At 41.7% G+C, this 17,684-nt stretch overlaps 1 long non-coding RNA gene across 1 annotated transcript; it reads left to right on the top strand.

Moving 5' to 3' along the window:
• The first annotated feature begins 7,459 nt into the window (after positions 1-7,459).
• LOC129384281 (uncharacterized) lies at positions 7,460-14,246 on the top strand. Its single transcript, XR_008612013.1, has 3 exons — positions 7,460-7,498; positions 11,083-11,121; positions 14,211-14,246. It is a non-coding gene; the product is annotated as an uncharacterized lncRNA (long non-coding RNA).
• Positions 14,247-17,684: the final 3,438 nt, after the last annotated feature.

Raw genomic sequence — 17,684 nt, forward strand, 5'->3', positions numbered from 1 at the left:
TATTAATTCTTTTGTGTTATATATTATAACACGTTTCCGTTATGAGCAGATCATTTGTTCTGTTGCTTTATGAGGGAACGTGCACTGGGAAACCTTGCGGTGCATCTGCACTCTTGGCAATGCACAGCCAGGTGGGACAGCTGTGTTTTTCAGGGACAGTTCATGTTCACGAAGGCATGCCTTTACGGAACTTTTACTTTGCCCTGCATAATATTTTTGGCACGTCGAAGGTACATGGTGCGATGCTTGCATTACAAAAAAAAAAAAAAAGATGAATGAACAAGTGCGCTTGATTTGGCACACGCCTTCACACGCGAAAGTGGCAGTCTTGCTCCTTTTTCCAACTTGGGTGCAGGCTTATGAAAGTTTCTTTTCTGCAACCGAGATTACAATTTACCTTCCGAAGGGCTGCGCTAGATTACTTAGTCCAAGCGACAATGGATGCTGATCTCGAAAGTTGTTTATCCCCAGCCTGATAGTCTTCTGAGATAACTTCCCTAGCCGCCTGATTATCAGCGCACGTAACAGACTAATAGCAGCCGTGAAGGGTAATGAACTGCTCGAACCATCGAAAGAAGCAAGAAAAAGGTCGCTCTCATTTCTAATGGGCACCTATTATTAAGTATATGGTCTGGCAGTATGGAATGGAAACTGTATTCCAGGTCCCATAAAATCTTTCAGAAGCCTGCACCCGAAAAAAAGAGCAAGAGTGTCTCTTCCGCTCGTCAATGTGTATGCCAAGTGAAGGAAACTTGTTCAAACGTCCCCCCGCAATGCAGGCATCGTTCACATAATACCCTTGTCGCGTGAAAAATCTTTCGTAGAGCAAAGTTGAAAACTGTCTCACCACGCCAGCAAGAACATCAACTGTGCCTTAAAAACGCGCCTCTTTCCCGGCTCTACATTTGCCAAGAGTGCCGATGCCCCCCCCCCATTTTCGAAAGCACGGACCCTCACACGTCGAAGAAAAGTGAAGAGTGGCGCTTCGGAAGCCTATTAGATTACACAACTGAAAAGATGATGTAAACCAAATTTATTACCTTCACACATCAGGTGTTTTTGTGTCTGTGCAGCGCGGTATATTGAATGCCGGCACAAGAGAAAAATTGGTTTGTGACCTATAGAAATTTCTGTTTGCCATTTAGTTTCGCCTTAGATGTGATGACACGTGTACCTTGGCCAACAATTTATCTGTACCAGCTATCAGAATAAAGCCGTTGCGAGTCTGCACATATGTTGTGAATTTGTTCCCTTGCCTCCGGTACCTGATCACGCTGTAACGTAAGTCGTCAAGTGGACGGAACATTTTTGTCGAAAATGTGAAAGGACCATTTGATACTTGCATATTCACGAGATGGACAACATTTAAAAAGGGTCACCGACCGCGAAAGTTCATGAAGGTTAGACGTTTCGGCTCCCGCAGGGGAACCTAGTTCACAATGAACATGAAGGCGGAAATGGTCCGGTTATGCTTGCTTTAAGATGTGACGTAAGCAAATTGCGTACATGGAGGGAAAGTAGTCATTACGATTAGGTGTGCTCGGTTGTCTGCATTGTCAGCGATAAATCTCTGACAAAGAATCCCTAACTATTTCTGACAAACTATACATTTCTATGCTCATGCGCCACACAGATTAAATTTTAATATCATGCATACTTTTTCCCTACAGCGTTGACAGGCTAAGCCGAGATGGAAACACCAAATGAGAACGATACGAAGTGGGCTAGGCCTACGCATTGATGCAACGAGGACAAAGGCAACGTGTGATGCTTATATAGAGATGGCGATGAGAGATCCACAGAGACGTCGCAAACACATCTAAATAGATTTGTGCTAGGTGATACACTTAAATACGACGTGACGTCTGTGGCCGCAAAGATGTTAGACAGCCCTGCCATGTTAGTGAATAAAGCTTGCTAACGCTTCCAGGTTTTTTGCTTTACAGATAAAGGGAATGCCGAAGAAAGTACATACGAGGAGAGCCGCCGCAGTGGCTTAACGGTAAACCACCGCAAGAATGATGCGAAACGATGTTCATTCTTCTCTCAACCACGACGAGTTGTCTCTTTGTCCGCTTTCTTTTTCCGTTTTTCTTTTAATTCGCCTATTTTATTTCAAAGCGAACAATAAATTCTCGCTATGAAATTTTTCTCTTCATTGCCGATTCAGTTTATATGCTTGAAAAAAGCGAAGTTCGAACCCCTCGGATCCCCTTATTTATCTCGATCCTGAGAATAAGCCAGCGATGCTTCCGCGCGGTTCGTTGCCTTCCTGAAAATTAGTGAACTGAGCTAACTCGCGAGCCTCTGCCCTATGGGCTGCTTACGTTGCACGATTTCCTGTGCCTCACTTGTTCCAATTTCTGTAAATGAAAGCGTACTTTTCTTCAAACGATGTATTTTTGAAGTCTCGTATTCCGAAACGCTAAACATCTGACTAGCACAATCGAAGGTTCCTGCGACTTACCCTTATTCGAAGTGACCGCTCGCAACGGTCACTTGAAAATTACTTATATACATTACAACATTATAAATAATTATAGCTATTTTGTAGTGGCCGATGACTTCCAGGGCTAAACAGAGTGTTTCAGAGTCCCACAAAGAAGCCCTGCCGAACCGAGCGCGCACTTCCGCCACCAAGCAGTGGTGGCTCATGTGCGAGGGCAGTAGTGGCAGACGTCCTGCGAGCTCGGTGGAGGGTGGTTCTGCCCCTAGCGCTGTGACTGTCCTGCCAGTTTTTTTTAGAACCGTTAGGAAATAGCGTCGTGCGCTGTACGCAGGCTGCTTCCCTAGATTTGGGTTAGCAGTCGCCCCTAACCCCAATTTTTCATATATTGCGTGGATACCCCAAAGTTTATGTTTGCAAAGAGGGCGGCACTTGTCGAAGCTGCAGGTTTCACCTAGCACAAAACCTGACCCGATTTCTGAGTTACGCAGAACGGTCATGAGAAAGACATTATCACGCAGACTATCGCGTTTTATCAACTCACGGAAGAGGCAAAAATCGAGCGATAAGTCGCCCCATTTTCAGAGATCAGGGGCCCTATAACGTAAAACTATTCCAATATGCTTCCATTCCAATTTGCTGACGTCAAATTTGCGTAACCACCAACGCAAGCACCGGGCGGTCACCCCGAGGGTTGTCTGAACAGACCAATCAAACGCTCTCCTCGTTCATAGGAGGTCACTTTTGTTTGCTTGAAAAACGAATAACATTGCCTGCACTGAGCGGCTTGTCGTATCTAATTCGCTGACAAGGGGCGAGGAGAACGCTCAAGTGGAGAGGGATTTGATGGGGCCGAGCCACTGCACTGGAAGTCGATAACCGGATGAAGCGGGTGGTGCCGGCATCTACGATTGGTCGGCTTTCCCTTACTTAGCTTGCGGTGGCTGGTCGAAAATCGCGGCGGCATGCAACGGAAACTCAAGAATGACGCTAAAGTGGACCCTCAGAAAAGAAGAGTTGGCAGAATGAGGAGGTAAACGTGCCGAAAGGGTTCGAAAGCGTTACACGGCCACGCAAGAAGATTTATTATACGCAAATATGCCCATGCTCTCCGGCAGGTGGGAGTAGCCAGCGTCTGAGCGATCGGCGGCAACCATCTTTTCTTCCTATCGGAACGGGGCAGCCTGCGGCTATTCCGAAGAAAATTCAGTTTTGTTCGGCATATTAATGCATCTTTATCGCGTACACGTCACTTTGACGCGGTGAGTTTCTGCGGTTTTGTGACGTCGCGTGACCGGCAGGTGAAGTGGGTGCAGCCCGAAAACTTTTTACTAATAGCCGAAGGCTAATGGCGAAAAGTGGTCGAATCAGAAACAACTGTTTTTCTTTTTTCTGTCAAATCATGCATAATCAGTGTGTACACATTATATCAGATGGGGAGGTATCGCGGTTTTCGTGACGTCGCGTGACAGACACGTGAAGTGGGCGTGGTCGAAAAAGGTTTTTGACCAATCGTGGAGGGCTGATAGCAGAATTGGAATAGAAAAGTTTGGAATAGTTTTACGTTATAGCGCCCCAGCTCTCGATGCGAAAACTTGTAGGCATAATGTGAGATCTCATCAGGTGTACCTTAATCTGGATAGCCTTTGCTTGTGACCAAAACTGCATTGCATCATTCTAGTTTCGGCCATATTGCCAACTTTTTCCTTTCAGTTAGTGTTTGAAACGAGTAACATGTGTTCAATGTGCGTCTTTAATATTTCGGTCACTGTTCCCCAAGCAGTATTTCTGGACTGCTATATTTCTATATTTATGTTGCAGCTGTAAGCCGCCATACAAGTGTGAGTGTGTGACGTTGAGGTTGAAAGGCGCCCTTGACGGGGGGCCCTGGGAGCCCAAATCAATCGTTGATCGGTGCACCAAAGGCTTGGCTCTCCTATTTTATTGCTCTCGTGTTACCCATAACCACAAGCAATATATGCTACATGGAAAACTTGCAACCGCTAATAAGTAGCAAGTACTGCTGCAGTGTCTCCACAAAACATGCCACAGGCCTAGTTCTAAATTTAGTTCCACATTATGCCCCGTGGCAAGCCATACGAAAAGAATAAAAGGTCATTTCATCAAGGTCGTAGGTGAACTGAGCCAATTAAAATAAAAAAAGAACAAGACATTAATGTAAGCCACCTGCCATCGCCCCTTCCGGAAAAACATTTCGACAAGCTCAACAGAAACGACGCTGCAAAAACGTTTTACTTTTATGCACACAGGCGATGGAAAGTAGTAAATATATAGCTACTTCAATGAAGCGTTTTGGGGGACATCGGTGAAGGTTAGTTCTTGTGTCCTAGGAAATAGGAAACAAAACAAGCATCCGGGTTTTTATATCTCGCAAGCGTATCAGAAAAGTGGTCCGGGGACATGGCGTTGAAAATATTATTAGCACTACTTTTAATGTTGAGGACACGATTGTTTTGACGCAAGTAGGCCACAATTGTTGGGAAATGCTTTCATTCAGTTCCGGTCTTTGCATTTTCTTTCGATGTTTTATGTGATTCACGGTCGACACGTGGTCCATCAGGGAAGTGCAAAAGTACTCGCGTACTTGGTATGAAAACACATGCGTGCATCGGGTGACACATAAAACGCCGGAGCGAGATGTGCCCAGCACTGCTGTAGTTACACCATTGTTGAAAGGCAGCAACGAAGTCGAGATGATTCTTTACGTCTTCCTCCTGACAGGAATCCTTTTCGTTCCCGCTGTCGTTTCTTGCTCAGACGGTAAGACTTGCGCCAAATTTTACGTTCAACTTTGCATTCATGTTTCAATGTTTAACTTTCGCATTCTTTGTAGACTAATCTGTAACTTTTAGGTGATGCCGAATGCAATCTAACTGTCGTATAAGCGTGACAGTAATATTTAGGCGATAGAGATGAGTGAACATCAACTTTTTTAGTACGAACAGAATAGTAAGTATTGAATATGGAGTGCAATTACAGATAGTCAAACGGAGACACAAATATGTACAGCAGTAATATTTATTTCAATATTTGTTGCACCATGCGACGGCAGTACTGCAGCGGTGGCGCATAAGTGATAAAACTTCAACAGCTGAAATATATGGCGAAGAGATGCGATTGAGAGACGAACGCTGGGCGATGGGGGAAACGACTGATGTGCTCAAAGGCGCGCTAGAAACACTGTATCAAGCAACGACTCACCGAATTAAACGCATTCCCTGTTGTTGCCTTCAAAATAAATAGGTGGACTTCGCTATCGCCAGTGTATGGGAAGCGTGCAATCACTGGGAACTCCGTGGTATCATGGGTAAAGTAATGGACCGTTGTTCTTAGAAAACCACCTTCAAGGCCTACCACCGTACCATATTAAGTCAGTGGGTATGTGGCAGTGAATGTGTGCGGCTCATGGGTTAACCCATTTGACGCAAACTTATTTTACTAGGTAAGTGCCACTGTTTATGTGCCGCTAAACAGCGAACCTGCTTGACGCCAACTTGCGTCTCTGTATATGGGCCACTCGGTATGCGTCGCTCTTGAACCTCTTTGACCAAGGCACTGAGTCACTAGGTATGTGCTCCTGGGCATGTGCCACTGTGTACGTGCCGCTCTTGAATGTTTGTCTTTGAAGCCAACTTCGGTTACTGTGTGCCACAAGTTATTGGCAGCTCTTCGATGACAAAACAAGTCATTTAGGATTGTTCCGTTGCTAAGGCGATATCAGATCCGCGTCTTATACATACATTTAGACAAACGTCCCTGAATGTAAAGTCATGCGAGTGCCATGCGCGGACCTGCCGGTGCCACCACTGAATGACCCTGCGTGCCCAGAGCGAAGCAGGAGTCAGAAGCCCAATCGAATGTACACCTCATACATGACGCGTATCTCTGGTAGCAATGCGGTGTGTCGGTACTTTGCTTCATTGTGAACCGAATTAACTTGGAAATTCATCGTGATATGGCTCCGACTGCATTTCGCTCTTGTGGAACACGCCATAACGACAAACGAGTTCTTTACCACTGTGGCAGTGAAATGTATTTATTCGTTTATTTCATTCACGTGTTCAATGTGCGCGACACGGCTAGGGTCGGGAGTACGCTTCTGTCAGAAACTCTCTGATGCCTGCGAGGACAATAAGTGGGTGGTAGTGAGGCTCTCAAATTTCAGTTCTATACGCCATTCCTGACGAACAACTGGTGACCGTTGTTGTACTGAAATGGTTCAGCTTACCACTGTTAATTGTAACTACTTTAAACAACTGATTTGAACGTAATGTATTAAGCTAAACTCATGATACACGCTTAAGTTTAGAAGGAGTGAAACCATGTACGGATATTTCCTTGCAGTGTTTGCGCACTCTGCCTACATTTAATTATTCATTCACAGTACCGAAAATTGCAGTAATGTGCTGTGCATAGGACAGGGAAGAGCAGCACAGCACTTGCGACCGAATGGTTCACGACTATACCATGTCTTCCAGCTAACGTTAGTTAAACTTTTAAATAAACATCACATAACACAGTGCAAGATAACATTTTAAAACCTACTGCGTTCAGTCGCCAAGCTTCTCACGACAGAACATCGTAGGTATGAAATTCGTGCAACGTTTTTGTTATATTTTCTTTTTTTAACAGCTTGGCTAACCTAGCTGGACACCTCACATGTTCTCTCTCTTGCTTCCCTCGAAAACAAATGAAGATACTAATACGATAGATAGATAGATAGTTATAGATAGATAGATAGATAGATAGATAGATAGATAGATAGATAGATAGATAGATAGATAGATAGATAGATAGATAGATAGATAGATAGATAGATAGATAGATAGATAGATAGATAGATAGATAGATAGATAGTCCAGAAAATACTATATAGGTATTCCTGCATCGTTTATGCTATTACCTTTCTCACAATAATATCAATTATACATTGTTCTATGGTGTAATATAGAGATAAAATGTTGCCTTTTTTGTCTTACAGTCTCACAATGTGCCGAGGTCAGCCTTCCAAACTTTTTGGGCATAGGCGAGGTATGTATCTCAAACAGCATTCTCAGTCATGACTTGAAGCAGCTCAAAGTTTTATACTCATCGCAGTTATAAACAATGAGGGAGAGCTATATTGTTCTTGTATTGGATCTACGCTGTCATAGGAGGTTCGTTACTGCTTACCCTTACCTTAGCGCTGTTGCCACTGTATTTTGTGCACACTACTTTGAAACTCACTGCAGTGATTAATACTGCACTACAATGGTACCATGTTTACGTATGGTATATGTACCTACGGCGGATGTCCTTCTTTTTGCGGTAAGAATTTTTATTTTCCTTGCTTTATTTTGTGCTTTACGAAAATGGGTTTCAGATATACTTGGACAGTCACGAAGTAACTACACTTGGCTGCAAGCTAGCAGACCGTAAGATTTACTTTTGTTTCAGCACAAGGCCATTTAAAATGTCGGTAAACCAGCGCATCGTATAACTCTTTAATAGTGTAGAAAAAATTGTTCGCATATTCATCTTACCTTGAATATTTCTGCACACATCGCCGAGCTACAAATGTCACAAAGCACCCTATGTGAAGTCAGGACGTCTAGACCTATTTTTTTAATTTATTCGGTGTGCAGTAGAACTTGAAAACCTAAGAAACTATTGACGACTGTCATGTCTTACCCAGCAAAGCCGTTGTTGCTATTCTAATTGACGGTTTCTTAATTGAAAACCAATCGCAATTCCAGCTCGCCACTGAATTTCTGCTTGCCTGTTCTCTTGTCTCTGGGCGTTGCCGCTTGATAAATGAAGTGACAAAACTGAGCACTCATAAACTGTGCAGCAACGACATTGATAAACAGTAACGTAGAATTCACGACTTAATTATTCACGACGTGAGAAACAACTCATACAATAATAAATAGAAACAGCTGGTCAATATCTATTTCAATTCAGAACCCCGTGTATTCATATATAATTATGTAGAGGCTAGTTAACTCTCCCGTAATAAGTAAAAAATGTATCAAACCTTTAATACCAATACACTTATAAAACTACTTCGTCATTTCGCTTTTAGCCACGATCCCTCATTCATTTGAACAGTTCCTGCAATCCTCGTTGCGCAGTATATGTAAACTCTAAAGTCGTTGAAAGTGTATTCCTAAGCCCCACTAAATCTTATGAAACCTGCAAAACGTTTCTTAGCCTTCGAAAAAGCAAAACTTGCGATATCGATGATTTGCAGGTTCGCTAAGAAAAGCATCTTCTAGACCTGATCGCTCCTATATTAGAGCGCGTGTCCATTCTTTCGTTGGGGAATGGTACATTTGTTCAGTGCATGCAAGTCGTGAAGGTAACAGCACTTTTCATATCTAACGACAGAAACGAGCTCTCAAATTGTCGGCCAACATTGATCCTGCTGATTTTCTTTAAATGTGTTGAGAAATTGGTTAGTACACGAATAACATCTTTTTTACGCAAAACACAATGAAATTAAAGATTAACAGTTTGTGTTTAGAAAAGGTCGTTCAACGGAAACGGCGTTACAAATACAAAAAGCTATAATTTTGTAAGGCTTTGAAGAAAGAATAGTTACTCTCGGCGTCTTTATTGATTGTTTTAAAAGCTTTTGACATTACTAACCACAATACCCTACTAACAAAACTTGATATTTATGGCTTTAGTTAGTGAACTTAATTAGAAGTTATTTGCAGTATACGTATCAGTCCGTTGTTGTACGTTACCACTGTGAAAAAAAAACTGCGTATATTAGCAGTGATTCCTGAGGGAAGCATAATGGGGCCACTATTATTAACCTGTAAATAAAGGCCATAAGTAATATCAATACAATGGCACAATTTGCTTTATATGTCAAGGACACTAGTTCATTTATAACTGCTAAAGACGTAAACGAATTGCTAAGTGTTGCTAATGATACACTAAAACCAATAAAGAAGTGGACCTTTGTAAACTGATTAAACAATAATACTAGCCAAACAAAACGCGTGCTTTTTCTTTTAAAGAACACAAAAAAACCAAAGCATTGATGGACATCTAAGAATAGCTGCTACTTTCATAGCATGCTACCATCGGTTAAAAGCTTAGGTGAGATTTTCGACAAGGACATGCTGTGGAGTGACTATGTTAGCATTATTGCTAACTAACTTGCACGAGTTATTAGAATACTAATAAAATTACGCTTCCTTTTACCATTAGGAGCGAAGCTCCTATTTTGAATTCTGTTATCTCACTATAGCTATTGTCACCTCGTATAGGGCAACACAACTTGGAATAACGTGAAATCTATATTTATTTCAAAAGTAAGCAATCCATGCAATTTGAAATTCTTTATTCGACGCAGATACTGATACTCTTTTTTGTCAATAAGATTCAATGGCGATAAAACCATTATTTTATACAATTTTACTGAAACGTTTTGTAACAGAAAGAAAAAGCATCACTAATATTTTGGAGTACTTTTGAAGACTAAAATTAGACACAAGTAGTTGCAATACACGTGATAAAGAAACTTGGCATACACCGCATACAAGAACTACAAGGATCAAATGCTGCGGAACGCACTGCCATCTTTACTTAACTCTCGTCACTATTGGGCATACTTGTTACCATTTCAATTAGGTGCTAAACACCTTGCCATTCAACCTGTTATTCGCGTGTGTGCTTTAGTGCTTTTGTTTGTGTGTTTTCTTCAAGAGAACATGCATATTAGGCTGCAACTGCACACTGACTACATAATTTTGTATTTGTGTGAATGTTTCCCATAAATGAAAAGTGATTTATGTTGTCTGCATTTTTTCTGCTTTTTTGTATAACTTTATGACACGTATTAAGTCTGCATTCACGTTTTTGCTGCTGTGAAAATGTAACTTTGTATAACCTTTCTAAATTTTTCACACATTTTTTGTACTTATATTGTAGTATTATCACATGTGTTCATGTATTTATTCGCACATTTTTACGTGTTGCTAAAAACCAATAAAGGGACACAGACCTAGTCAAGCCCATCTCGTGGCTTTTTTTTGTGCCCCTGTCATCAGTGCGATTTATTGAAACGAAAATGAAGTTCAAAGTTGAACACGCTTAAATTTCTCACGCACTATGTCCCTGAATTGAAGACATTGTGTGAATCACTGATTTCCTCAAAAACATCTGCACTCACTATTATACTTAAAGGGAAACACGCCTAATTATCTTTGTTGGGACATCCAGCACACCAACTAAACTATAGCCACAATATAGCAATTAAAGTACCTACTACCTGCATAGTCAATTTTTCATGCTTTTGCATAAATGTGGTAGGCATTTTATTTCTTTTTCCCGATAAAGAATTTTCAAAATTAGTAGTACCAGGTGACTTTGCTTCTCAGGAGTGCAATAAATTCATTGTGTTGATTAACCTTACTTTTGTAAGTATTTCAATATATTACTTTTGAAGTACAACGCCATGAAAATTGCAAGAAGCCGGCTTCTATTAATTTGGAAAATAGCCTGATAGTAACCTACGCTCTGGAATGACGATGCCCGTGTATTAAAATTTCGCCATACCATCATCACATTGTTTACAAATTATTATCTATATGTTGTTTGTCCTATATATTTTTTTCTAGTGCCTAGGTGGATCTGGGGACCTATGCAGCACTGACACTGTAAGTCATTTGATCGCGTCACTTTTTTAGAATACTTATCTTACGTTGCTCTGCGTGAAAAGTCAAATAGTAAAAAAGCGGAAATCACGCAGCTCAGACGAAATCATTCGAAAGGCTTGTTACAGAACGAAATTTTCCAGTGAACTTTAGATACAGGTATATAATTCTGCAAAACAATTGCACCGTTATTATAAAAAAGCTCGCGAATATATTTTGTATTACGACTTGTAACTTCGTAAATGCTCCTGTAACCTATTAGCTTAAACCTGATCGCCTGACGTCTGCGGTATAACCTTTTAACCAATCAGGCTTCAAGACGAAAATAATAAGATACGGAAACGTGATTATTTTATAAACGTTTCTCTACATCTTTTTGCTTTGCTTTATGAAGGTGTTAAAATTTAATGTTCTCCCATTCTCACTTTACTTTAACCTCGTGATACCAGCCTTACGTAATCACCGACGCAAGCAGGGGCAGTGACCCGCAAGATTGTTTAAAGAAACCGAATCCACCGCTCCAGCCATGCTTAGGAAGTGACTTTTCTTTCATTTCAAAACTAATCCCGTTGTCTACCGTCCCTTACAGCCTTGGATCATAATGGACGGATAATAAAAAGACCCAGTGAAATAGATAATCAGGCAAAGAGAGGGGCACAGTGTCTCCGATTGATCTACTTTGCCTTGCTTAACTTGAAGTGGATGGATGGATGGATGGATGGATGGATGGATGGATGGATTCCGCAAGAACAATGATTAAAGGCCTCAGCATTGTATTATTTCAAATATTTCAATTTGAAATGTTGATGAGAGACATTTGAGAAAGATTAAGCATTTTACGGAGCATCTTTTGCAAACATTAGTGTAACGAGATGTCATTGAGTGATCCAATACAGTCAGACTCTGTCACCTTCGTATCTAGATAGTATGAACTAACTTTATGTTTGCGTACCTAATAACAAAGGTCAATCATACTGATCATATAGCGCATCTGTGAAACATAATTATGTAGGTGGAAATGTGGCAACAACCGACATCCTTTATATTCGTGAAGACGTAGGTCACCAAAAGACCGTATGTCGGTAGAGTAATTCTCACTCATTCTTTAAGTATTCGTACAATTCGCCAGCACTGTATTGACCTCATATCTAGAGTCCTATGTTACTCAGAGCCTAAAGCAAGTGTTTCCAGTGCTAAACATTTTTGCATTTAAGAAGGATTTCAAATATACATTTTCTTGTGTACTACAGCTAAAGGGAAGAAGATGCAGGTGTATCTTGTTTACACCTCCTTCCATTTACGGAGCTACTTAAGCGGCTTGCTTAAAACACCAAAAATCTGTTTAAAATAAGGTACATTTTAATGAAATGATAACACTCAACGCAAGTCCGCAAAGCTGGTTGTGGCCTCGATGACTGGCTCAAAATGTTATTTCGATTGCTTTTTGCACCGAATATCTTTTTCTAGCTGAATTTTTTAAATGTATCCAGTTGATACTCCCCAACAGTATTTGCTCTGCGCCACATGTGTTTCTGTAAAAGCCTCCTCGCTATTGAAGGTCTGCGTTTCCTGTTGTAGGTTTCGCTACACTTTTGCGCAAAATGCACAGCTGGCATAGAACACTCGATATATGAATACACGATGGCCTGGTAAATGTACACAATGCTTTCGCTCTAACACAAGGACACATAGGTCGAGATGTATGAATCACACACTTATACAGGGCGTCCCACATGACTTGAGCGAAGAAATTAAAAATGAAAGGCGCGTCGGAAGCGAATTGAAGCAAACGCATATTATTCGCAATAGCCTATAGTAACTCCGACAGTTTGTTGTTTTCCCATAACTCACTAATCTCTTAAGTTTAGTTACCCAACTTTTTCATTACTGGCTGAGGGCCCCAAGTACGATAAGCACATTTGTAGAGCGCCTTCAGAAACTATCGATCGAGTTGATTCCTTTACAATACGTCTCACGTAGTGCTTTTTTTCCGGGTTGCAAAGAAAGTTTGCGAAATATGACAAAAGCCGCGTGACGGAGCGTTTGCGTAGTGGTATGGTGCTGGTCTCAGACGTGCGTTCGGTGAACAAGGTTCGCTCCCATCGGATCATGGCGAAAATGCATGCTGCTGACCGAGCGCTGCTCATGAGATAAAGAACATCCTGCCGCTTCCTCGTAGCCATTCACGATGTAGCCGGCCTTCTTCACCGTACGCACGCCTGAGAGCTACACGATACCACTGCGTCAAGGCTCCTTCACGTGGCTTTTTTTTTCATATTTCGCGGGCTTTCTTTGCAACCCGCAAAAAAGGACTGCGTGAGACGTATCGTAAAGGAAAGAACTTGATCGGTGATTTCTGAAGGTGATCTACAAATCTACGTATCATACGTGGGGTCCTAAGTCAATCATTATAAGGTTGGGTAACAAATTTAAATAATAATTGATTTATGGGAAAAACAAATAAAATGTCTCAGCTGCTATAGGCTGCTGCGAATAATGTGTGTTCGGTTCAATTAGCTTCTGACACGCCTTTCATATTTAAACTCTTGGCTCAAATTTTATGGGACACCCTGTATTGCCTGTGTGGTGTCTGCCCCTTTGTTCAGCGCCACTGCGTGCACGCACTTGTCACAGGTAAAACTCAGTGTGCACAATGAAAGCATTTAGTTGCGGCCATATGTAGTGCATTTTCAACTCACCTACAGTGCTGATGCAGTATGGGTCAAAATAGAAGCGTCTATAAATGTTGAAACCCGATGTTTCGAACACGCGCACTAGTGCCAAGTTGCAGTAAATGTCCACGGGAAAGCAACGGCCAACTCAACAACCGCATGTAATTTTTAAAAGCTTATAATCAAAAAGTACTATGTACAGCTAGTAACCTTCATCTCGCTCGTCGGTTTCTGGCTGACGCAAGCAGATTAGTTCAGCTAGGTAGGAGGGCTTACAATTATCTACGTGATCACCGCTCCTGCCGTTGTCACAGATGGGGCTGCTATTTAACTGCCAAACCTTCGGCCTTCACTTTGTCTTGTTGGCAAGATATGGCACATTAAAATACATTGTTTTACTTTCCTTACATATGCATCTAGGAAGGCATTGGCGATTTCCTCGGCACATTTCTACGGGTAAGACATTTATTGCGCTTACATCTTTGATGCACTAAAAATTATTCTCGCTTAGCCAAGTCCGGTTCAATATTCCATTTCAATTTCTAAACGCCATCTTTGTTTGGCAGTCAATAACTACACAGTTGCAGTAAACGTCCAGGGAACAACAACCGCCAACGCAAAGATTACCATCAAAATGTACTAGGTACTAGGTGTCAAAAAAGACACTGCGCAGTGCTATTGGTGGTCATAAAATGTGAAGCTGCATTAACGACAGAGCAGTGATAATTACAGCAGATGCTAAAATGTTCGCAACCGGCATAAAGCCATGTCTTCACAACAAGCTGGACATCGGTAAGCATTCTTTGAGTCATCCGTGAAATGTGCTGGGCAAAGGTTATCTGCAGTTCCTGCAGCATGTGATAATTTTTCTTGGCAACACGTCGTTTGAGTGTACCTCAGAGACGTTATCGCTTTAACTAAAGGCTTTGTGCTTTCATATCAAATCTGAAACTGCGATGTCATTCACAATTGTCATCATATTTTTGTTTAATCATTCAGGGCGTAGTTACACCCCTAGCATTCATTTGATACTAAAATTATGAAGTGATAAATACGTAAAATGCTAACGTTGTACACGGTTCTTTACCTAAAATTGTTGCTAATGGACATTGATATAGGTTTTTCTAGTGCTGTGAAAGGGGAGAAACAGATATTTTACAATTGCTTAAAGAATCACTCACAAATTCAACGCATTTAGTGCCGTAGCTGAGACCTAGCAGAAGTGACAGCACAAACTTACTCTATCTCATCCGTTGTGGAAAATGCCGGGCTCTTGAAGCACTAAACTCAGGGCTCTATTATCCTCAAGCTACGATGCTGCATTACACGTTGAAGTTCCGCCATTTCAAAATGCAGGTAACCTCGCTGTCACAGAGCACCGATTCGGTGACAGCAGCGCACTCTCTGTAACGTGTGTGAAACCTTTTAGAAATGTCCTAGGCTTCTTTCATTGTATTTTACCTAGCAACTGATGTCTATTATGGACAACGCACCTTACGAACGTTTTCAGACATTGCACTGTAGATGTGCATCCAGCACAAAAAAATCTTTCACCGACCTTTTATATTACGTCTTCGTAGAGCCGGCAAAGGCAAACTGCATGCCGGTGATGAAACACTACAAATGAGAAAGATTAATACATCTGCAAACGTATATAAAGACAGCATATTCAGCACAAAAGCCACAGAAAGTTATGCGAAGTAGCTCATGTGCATCATTTTGGCGTAACATTGTGTTCTTTCTGCCTGGGCTATTTAATTTGAACATGTAAAACACTTTATTCTTTTTATACAGCCGTCAATTGTTTTGTAGCTCTTTCGCTTGAGATAAGCAGATAAAGAACCTCTTTGCGCAAGCTCTCACTTACACGTCCAAACAGGAGCGATGTTTACAGGAAGCTGGATGTTTGAAGTGAATAAATGTGGTCGATCAACGAATGTCGCTGGAGCCAGCCAGTGTTTGTCCAGTGACACTCCTTGACCAATCATATTCGCATGAATCTTATGCACTCTGATTCAGCAAATATTTTGAGTATATCTTGAATTATCAAATGCATATGCCTACTTGTATTTTTCGTCAGTGTCGAAAATGTACATTCGTTAAGAATAAAAATTATGGGGTTTAACGTGCCAGAACGACTTTCTGAATTTCGTTAAGCTAGTTTGAGGCATTATGACGCACTTTTAACAGAAAATAGGTAGAGAGAATTGCACATGCACCCTAAAGAGAGGAATGAGGTTGCAACGTATGGCAGAAGAGCAGCAGTATAAAACAAACTAAAGTCGTTGTCCTGACATTAGTGCATTAAGTGAGCACTTTGTGTTTCCAAGAGTGTGGAAAGTGCTGCACTAAGAAATGCTGACCATATTTACCTATAATCGAAAAGGCCGTGCGAAACAAGTGTAAGAGTCTCTTGGTTTTATTGCAGGTCCCGCTTTTCTATTATAGGTTCAGCTGTAAGTGTTGCCAACCGTGTGTGTCAGTCTCTTCAACGCGAGCTTTTTTTTTTTTGCGCAGCAGTTAAACGCAGACACCCTATGTGAACTCGCTGACATCTTCTCCTGCTAAAATGTTCTCACGCTTTGCGAAATATTTCGAAAATCACAGTGCACTTAGCTTGAAATGCGCTATTTTAACGGCAATGATTTACACAATGTACAATTGACGCTGGTCGAAGAAGAGCTACAGTATGATGGTATTTATGAAAAAAAACCTAACCCCTGGATTGGGCATCGGCTGGCCAACAAAACGCCTGATAATAGTGTGTACACCACTGTTTAAGTAGGCACTCCCGAACGACGACTGCGTTAGAATCTGTTAATGTGCATAAAGAAAATAAATTGCAATTTTCAGTCACAGGCATGACAACAACCATTTCCTCCAAAACAGCTAGCGCGTCAGGTGCGCGTGAGTCAGGATATGGTAGTTCGACTTAGGTTGTTGTTGTTGCTGATATTTTTGTTCTCCAGTAAGCAGAGTTTAACTAGCTGGTGCCCTATAACGTGAAACTATTCCGATATGTTTTTTTTATTCCAATATCCTGACGTCAAATTTCAGTAACCGCGACGCAGGCATCAAGCGGTGACCAGCAACGTTGCTTGAACAGCCCAATCAAATGCCCCCCTCGTTTATAGGAGGTCACGTCTGTTTTCTTTAAAAACGAATAACATTGCCTACACTGAGCGGCTTGTCTTATCTATTTGGTTGACAAGAGACTAGGAGCCCGCCCAAGTGGAGAGGCATCCGATGGGGCCGAGCCAGTGCACTCAAAATCGATAACCGCATGAAGAGGGTTGTGCCGGCATCCGCGGTTGGTCCTCTTTCCCCTACTTTGCTTGAGGTGGCTGGTCGAAAATCGTGGCGGCATCCAACGAAGGTTAACAATGCCACTAAAATGGACCCTCAGCAAAGAAGAGTTGGCAGAGCGAGGTCGTGAAAATGCCGAAAGTGCTCGATTACGTTGCACAGCCACGCAAAAAGCTTTATTTTAAGCAAATAAACGCTAGCTCTCCGGCAGGTACGAGTAACCAGTCCCTGAGTGATCGGCGGTAGCCATCTTTTATTCCTTTCTTAACGTGGCAGCCTGCAGCTATTGAGAAATATATTCACTTTTGTTCGTCACATTAATGAATCTAACGCGTACACGTCACTTTGACGCGCTGAGTTTTTGCTGTTTTGTGACGTCGCGTGACAGGCAGTTGAAGTCGATGCAGCCCGAATACTTTTGAGCAATAGCCGAGGCCTAATGGCGACTGGGCGTGCAATCAGAAATAAAAATTTTTCTTTTGTTCGGTCCAATCATGCATAATTTTTCTTTTGTTCGGTCCAATCATGCATAATCAGTGTGTACGCATCATATCAGATGGGTAGCTATAGCGGATTTTATGACATCGC

Source organism: Dermacentor andersoni, chromosome 8 (assembly GCF_023375885.2).
Source record: "Dermacentor andersoni chromosome 8, qqDerAnde1_hic_scaffold, whole genome shotgun sequence".
Taxonomy (NCBI): Eukaryota; Metazoa; Arthropoda; class Arachnida; order Ixodida; family Ixodidae; genus Dermacentor; species Dermacentor andersoni.